Genomic DNA, 7,720 nt, shown 5'->3' with positions numbered 1-7,720 from the left:
GACTGTCTCCTCTCTGAGGGAGTAGTAGAGGGTCTGACTGTCTCCTCTCTGAGGGAGTAGTAGAGGGTCTGACTGTCTCTCTCTGAGGGAGTAGTAGAGGGTCTGACTGTCTCCTCTCTGAGGGAGTAGTAGAGGGTCTGACTGTCTCCTCTCTGAGGGAGTAGTAGAGGGTCTGACTGTCTCCTCTCTGAGGGAGTAGTAGAGGGTCTGACTGTCTCCTCTCTGAGGGAGTAGTAGAGGGTCTGACTGTCTCCTCTCTGAGGGAGTAGTAGAGGGTCTGACTGTCTCCTCTCTGAGGGAGTAGTAGAGGGTCTGACTGTCTCCTCTCTGAGGGAGTAGTAGAGGGTCTGACTGTCTCCTCTCTGAGGGAGTAGTAGAGGGTCTGACTGTCTCCTCTCTGAGGGAGTAGTAGAGGGTCTGACTGTCTCCTCTCTGAGGGAGTAGTAGAGGGTCTGACTGTCTCCTCTCTGAGGGAGTAGTAGAGGGTCTGACTGTCTCCTCTCTGAGGGAGTAGTAGAGGGTCTGACTGTCTCCTCTCTGAGGGAGTAGTAGAGGGTCTGACTGTCTCCTCTCTGAGGGAGTAGTAGAGGGTCTGACTGTCTCGAGGGAGTAGTAGAGGGTCTGACTGTCTCGAGGGAGTAGTAGAGGGTCTGACTGTCTAGTAGAGGGTCTGACTGTCTCCTCTCTGAGGGAGTAGTAGATGGTCTGACTGTCTCGAGGGAGTAGTAGATGGTCTGACTGTCTCGAGGGAGTAGTAGATGGTCTGACTGTCTCGAGGGAGTAGTAGATGGTCTGACTGTCTCGAGGGAGTAGTAGATGGTCTGACTGTCTCCGAGGGAGTAGTAGAGGGTCTGACTGTCTCCGAGGGAGTAGTAGAGGGTCTGACTGTCTCCTCTCTGAGGGAGTAGTAGAGGGTCTGACTGTCTCGAGGGAGTAGTAGAGGGTCTGACTGTCTCGAGGGAGTAGTAGATGGTCTGACTGTCTCGAGGGAGTAGTAGATGGTCTGACTGTCTCCTCTCTGAGGGAGTAGTAGAGGGTCTGACTGTCTCCTCTCTGAGGGAGTAGTAGAGGGTCTGACTGTCTCCTCTCTGAGGGAGTAGTAGAGGGTCTGACTGTCTCCTCTCTGAGGGAGTAGTAGAGGGTCTGACTGTCTCCTCTCTGAGGGAGTAGTAGAGGGTCTGACTGTCTCCAGGGAGTAGTAGATGGTCTGACTGTCTCCGAGGGAGTAGTAGAGGGTCTGACTGTCTCCGAGGGAGTAGTAGAGGGTCTGACTGTCTCCTCTCTGAGGGAGTAGTAGAAGGTCTGACTGTCTCCTCTCTGAGGGAGTAGTAGAGGGTCTGACTGTCTCCTCTCTGAGGGAGTAGTAGAGGGTCTGACTGTCTCCGAGGGAGTAGTAGAGGGTCTGACTGTCTCCGAGGGAGTAGTAGAGGGTCTGACTGTCTCCGAGGGAGTAGTAGATGGTCTGACTGTCTCCGAGGGAGTAGTAGATGGTCTGACTGTCTCCGAGGGAGTAGTAGATGGTCTGACTGTCTCCGAGGGAGTAGTAGATGGTCTGACTGTCTCCGAGGGAGTAGTAGATGGTCTGACTGTCTCCGAGGGAGTAGTAGATGGTCTGACTGTCTCCGAGGGAGTAGTAGATGGTCTGACTGTCTCCGAGGGAGTAGTAGATGGTCTGACTGTCTCCGAGGGAGTAGTAGATGGTCTGACTGTCTCCGAGGGAGTAGTAGATGGTCTGACTGTCTCCGAGGGAGTAGTAGATGGTCTGACTGTCTCCAGGGAGTAGTAGAGGGTCTGACTGTCTCGAGGGAGTAGTAGAGGGTCTGACTGTCTCGAGGGAGTAGTAGAGGGTCTGACTGTCTCCTCTCTGAGGGAGTAGTAGATGGTCTGACTGTCTCGAGGGAGTAGTAGATGGTCTGACTGTCTCGAGGGAGTAGTAGATGGTCTGACTGTCTCGAGGGAGTAGTAGATGGTCTGACTGTCTCGAGGGAGTAGTAGAGGGTCTGACTGTCTCCGAGGGAGTAGTAGAGGGTCTGACTGTCTCCTCTCTGAGGGAGTAGTAGAGGGTCTGACTGTCTCGAGGGAGTAGTAGAGGGTCTGACTGTCTCGAGGGAGTAGTAGAGGGTCTGACTGTCTCGAGGGAGTAGTAGAGGGTCTGACTGTCTCCTCTCTGAGGGAGTAGTAGATGGTCTGACTGTCTCGAGGGAGTAGTAGATGGTCTGACTGTCTCCGATGGAGTAGTAGAGGGTCTGACTGTCTCCTCTCTGAGGGAGTAGTAGAGGGTCTGACTGTCTCCTCTCTGAGGGAGTAGTAGAAGGTCTGACTGTCTCCAGGGAGTAGTAGATGGTCTGACTGTCTCCGAGGGAGTAGTAGAGGGTCTGACTGTCTCCGAGGGAGTAGTAGAGGGTCTGACTGTCTCCGAGGGAGTAGTAGAGGGTCTGACTGTCTCCTCTCTGAGGGAGTAGTAGAAGGTCTGACTGTCTCCTCTCTGAGGGAGTAGTAGATGGTCTGACTGTCTCGAGGGAGTAGTAGATGGTCTGACTGTCTCCGAGGGAGTAGTAGATGGTCTGACTGTCTCCGAGGGAGTAGTAGATGGTCTGACTGTCTCCGAGGGAGTAGTAGATGGTCTGACTGTCTCCTCTCTGAGGGAGTAGTAGATGGTCTGACTGTCTCCGAGGGAGTAGTAGAGGGTCTGACTGTCTCTGAGGGAGTAGTAGATGGTCTGACTGTCTCTGAGGGAGTAGTAGAGGGTCTGACTGTCTCTGAGGGAGTAGTAGATGGTCTGACTGTCTCCGAGGGAGTAGTAGCTGGTCTGACTGTCTCTGAGGGAGTAGTAGAGGGTCTGACTGTCTCGAGGGAGTAGTAGAGGGTCTGACTTAATAAACTCTCCTCAGTCATCAAACCTGATAAAACAACTGTCACTCCTTCAACACTTTATCAACATCATGGAAATGTGATCAGAAGAGAGGGGGGAGAAAAATCAAATATATAGAACCATTCTTCTTATTAATACACAACATGTGGTACTTGTAGGGCCCTCCAGGTTCGGGTCTCCAGGCTGCGTCCAGGTCCAGCCGGAATCACACCGGGAATCAGGTCAACATCTGGCAACCAGAATTAAGTTCAACCTCCTGCTGGCCCCAGCCTCGCCATCAAATACACTACCCAACGTCCTCTCTGGCCATGGTCACCATGGAAACAGGCTCCCCCTGAATGGCAACAGGCAGGGCTGTGATTGGGCAGTGTGCATGTCTGTCCCAGGCCAGGGCTAGCTGATGATGCGGCTGATGTCCTGCAGGGAGGGGAAGTCCTCGTTGTCCCCCAGGTGCAAGGTCTTATGGGAGTTGAAGTCTTTAGGGTCCAGCACCTGGCAGCAGGTGGGGCATACCTGGCAGTCCAGCGCGGCTGCATTAGAGATGGCGCTGGAGGGGGTCTGCCAGGCACTCTTCCTGTTCTTCCTGGTCCCGCCTCCTCCCTGTCTTTCCATGGCCCGGTCGTCTGCGTGGGCCGTCAGCAGCTCCTGCTGTTTCCTCGTGTCAGGAAGTAGCACCAGCAGCTCATTGAAGACGCCGCCAAAGTTGTCCCCTAACAGAGTCCTACAGCTCTGGTGGTACAGCACGGCTGACATCAGACCCTGTTAGAGAGAGAGATGTTAGGGTTAGGGTCTACATCAGACCCTGTTAGAGAGAGAGAGATGTTAGGGTCTACATCAGACCCTGTTAGAGAGAGAGATGTTAGGGTTAGGGTCTACATCAGACCCTGTCAGAGAGATGTTAGGGTTAGGGTCTACATCAGACCCTGTTAGAGAGAGAGATGTTAGGGTCTACATCAGACCCTGTTAGAGAGAGAGATGTTAGGGTTAGGGTCTACATCAGACCCTGTTAGAGAGAGAGATGTTAGGGTTAGGGTCTACATCAGACCCTGTTAGAGAGAGAGATGTTAGGGTTAGGGTCTACATCAGACCATGTTAGAGAGAGAGATGTTAGGGTCTACATCAGACCCTGTTAGAGAGAGAGATGTTAGGGTTAGGGTCTACATCAGACCCTGTGAGAGAGATGTTAGGGTTAGGGTCTACATCAGACCCTGTTAGAGAGAGAGATGTTAGGGTCTACATCAGACCCTGTTAGAGAGAGAGATGTTGTTAGGGTCTACATCAGACCCTGTCAGAGAGAGATGTTAGGGTTAGGGTCTACATCAGACCCTGTCAGAGAGATGTTAGATGTTAGGGTCTACATCAGACCCTGTTAGAGAGAGAGATGTTAGGGTTAGGGTCTACATCAGACCCTGTCAGAGAGATGTTAGGGTTAGGGTCTACATCAGACCCTGTTAGAGAGAGAGAGATGTTAGGGTTAGGGTCTACATCAGACCCTGTTAGAGAGAGATGTTAGGGTCTACATCAGACCCTGTCAGAGAGAGATAGATGTTAGGGTCTACATCAGACCCTGTTAGAGAGAGAGATGTTAGGGTTAGGGTCTACATCAGACCCTGTCAGAGAGAGAGAGATGTTAGGGTCTACATCAGACCCTGTTAGAGAGAGATGTTAGGGTCTACATCAGACCCTGTCAGAGAGAGAGAGATGTTAGGGTTAGGGTCTACATCAGACGATGTTAGGGTCTACATCAGACCCTGTTAGAGAGAGATGTTAGGGTCTACATCAGACCCTGTTAGAGAGAGATGTTAGGGTCTACATCAGACCCTGTCAGAGAGAGAGATGTTAGGGTTAGGGTCTACATCAGACCCTGTCAGAGAGAGATGTTAGGGTTAGTGTCTACATCAGACCCTGTTAGAGAGAGAGAGAGATATGTTAGGGTTAGGGTCTACATCAGACCCTGTTAGAGAGAGAGAGAGATGTTAGGGTCTACATCAGACCCTGTTAGAGAGAGAGATGTTAGGGTTAGGGTCTACATCAGACCCTGTTAGAGAGAGAGAGATGTTAGGGTCTACATCAGACCCTGTCAGAGAGAGAGAGATGTTAGGGTTAGGGTCTACATCAGACCCTGTTAGAGAGAGAGAGATGTTAGGGTTAGGGTCTACATCAGACCCTGTTAGAGAGAGAGAGATGTTAGGGTCTACATCAGACCCTGTCAGAGAGAGAGAGATGTTAGGGTCTACATCAGACCCTGTTAGAGAGATGTTAGGGTTAGGGTCTACATCAGACCCTGTTAGAGAGAGAGAGATGTTAGGGTTAGGGTCTACATCAGACCCTGTTAGAGAGAGAGATGTTAGGGTTAGGGTCTACATCAGACCCTGTTAGAGAGAGAGAGATGTTAGGGTCTACATCAGACCCTGTTAGAGAGATGTTAGGGTCTACATCAGACCCTGTTAGAGAGAGAGATGTTAGGGTCTACATCAGACCCTGTTAGAGAGAGAGATGTTAGGGTTAGGGTCTACATCAGACCCTGTTAGAGAGAGCGATGTTAGGGTCTACATCAGACCCTGTTAGAGAGAGAGATGTTAGGGTTAGGGTCTACATCAGACCCTGTTAAAGAGAGAGATGTTAGGGTTAGTGTCTACATCAGACCCTGTCAGAGAGAGAGATGTTAGGGTCTACATCAGACCCTGTTAGAGAGAGATGTTAGGGTCTACATCAGACCCTGTTAGAGAGAGAGAGATGTTAGGGTTAGGGTCTACATCAGACCCTGTTAGAGAGAGAGATGTTAGGGTCTACATCAGACCCTGTTAGAGAGAGAGATGTTAGGGTTAGGGTCTACATCAGACCCTGTTAGAGAGAGAGAGAGATGTTAGGGTCTACATCAGACCCTGTTAGAGAGAGAGATGTTAGGGTTAGGGTCTACATCAGACCCTGTTAGAGAGAGAGAGATGTTAGGGTCTACATCAGACCCTGTCAGAGAGAGAGAGATGTTAGGGTCTACATCAGACCCTGTTAGAGAGAGAGATGTTAGGGTCTACATCAGACCCTGTTAGAGAGAGATGTTAGGGTTAGGGTCTACATCAGACCCTGTTAGAGAGAGAGATGTTAGGGTCTACATCAGACCCTGTTAGAGAGAGAGATGTTAGGGTCTACATCAGACCCTGTTAGAGAGAGAGATGTTAGGGTCTACATCAGACCCTGTTAGAGAGAGAGATGTTAGGGTTAGGGTCTACATCAGACCCTGTTAGAGAGAGATGCGATGTTAGGGTCTACATCAGACCCTGTTAGAGAGATGAGGGTCTACATCAGATGTTAGAGATGTTAGGGTCTACATCAGACCCTGTTAGAGAGAGAGATGTTAGGGTTAGGGTCTACATCAGACCCTGTCAGAGATGTTAGATGTTAGGGTCTACATCAGACCCTGTTAGAGAGAGAGATGTTAGGGTCTACATCAGACCCTGTTAGAGAGAGAGATGTTAGGGTCTACATCAGACCCTGTTAGAGAGAGATGAGGGTTAGGGTCTACATCAGACCCTGTTAGAGAGAGAGATGTTAGGGTTAGGGTCTACATCAGACCCTGTTAGAGAGAGATGTTAGGGTTAGGGTCTACATCAGACCCTGTTAGAGAGAGAGATGTTAGGGTCTACATCAGACCCTGTTAGAGAGAGAGATGTTAGGGTCTACATCAGACCCTGTTAGAGAGAGAGATGTTAGATGTTAGGGTCTACATCAGACCCTGTTAGAGAGAGAGATGTTAGGGTCTACATCAGACCCTGTTAGAGAGAGAGATGTTAGGGTCTACATCAGACCCTGTTAGAGAGAGAGATGTTAGGGTTAGGGTCTACATCAGACCCTGTTAGAGAGATGTTACAGACTTCACTGTCCCCATGGCAACCAGCTGCTGCTGTGTCACGTACACGTTTAAATACAACTTTTATAAACAGTTTCATACCAATAATAATAGACTAAAACATAGAGTCTATAGGAACATTAGCCTGTTGGTCTATAGGACCATTAGCCTGTTGGTCTATAGGACCATTAGCCTGTTGGTCTATAGGACCATTAGCCTGTTGGTCTATAGGACCATTAGCCTGTTGGTCTATAGGACCATTAGCCTGTTGGTCTATAGGACCATTAGCCTGTTGGTCTATAGGACCATTAGCCTGTTGGTGACCATTAGCCTGTTGGTCTAAAGGACCATTAGCCTGTTGGTCTATAGGACCATTAGCCTGTTGGTCTATAGGACCATTAGCCTGTTGGTCTATAGGACCATTAGCCTGTTGGTCTATAGGACCATTAGCCTGCTGGTCTATAGGAACATTAGCCTGTTGGTCTATAGGACCATTAGCCTGTTGGTCTATAGGACCATTAGCCTGTTGGTCTATAGGACCATTAGCCTGTTGGTCTATAGGAACATTAGCCTGCTGGTCTATAGGAACACTAGCCTGTTGGTCTATAGGAACATTAGCCTGTTGGTCTATAGGACCATTAGCCTGTTGGTCTATAGGACCATTAGCCTGTTGGTCTATAGGAACATTAGCCTGCTGGTCTATAGGAACACTAGCCTGTTGGTCTATAGGAACACTAGCCTGTTGGTCTATAGGAACACTAGCCTGTTGGTCTATAGGAACACTAGCCTGTTGGTCTATAGGACCATTAGCCTGTTGGTCTATAGGAACATTAGCCTGTTGGTCTATAGGAACACTAGCCTGCTGGTCTATAGGAACACTAGCCTGCTGGTCTATAGGAACATTAGCCTGTTGGTCTATAGGACCATTAGCCTGCTGGTCTATAGGACCATTAGCCTGTTGGTCTATAGGAACATTAGCCTGCTGGTCTATAGGAACATTA

At 49.7% G+C, this 7,720-nt stretch overlaps 1 pseudogene; it reads right to left on the bottom strand.

Moving 5' to 3' along the window:
* Nucleotides 1–2,918: 2,918 nt before the first annotated feature.
* Nucleotides 2,919–7,720, bottom strand: part of LOC124021702 — a 38,399-nt pseudogene continuing 33,597 nt past the window's right edge.

Source organism: Oncorhynchus gorbuscha, unplaced genomic scaffold, assembly GCF_021184085.1.
Source record: "Oncorhynchus gorbuscha isolate QuinsamMale2020 ecotype Even-year unplaced genomic scaffold, OgorEven_v1.0 Un_scaffold_1174, whole genome shotgun sequence".
NCBI lineage: Eukaryota > Metazoa > Chordata > Actinopteri > Salmoniformes > Salmonidae > Oncorhynchus > Oncorhynchus gorbuscha.
The sequence above is the reverse complement of the archived record's forward strand: the minus strand, read 5'-3'. Positions and strand labels throughout refer to the sequence as shown.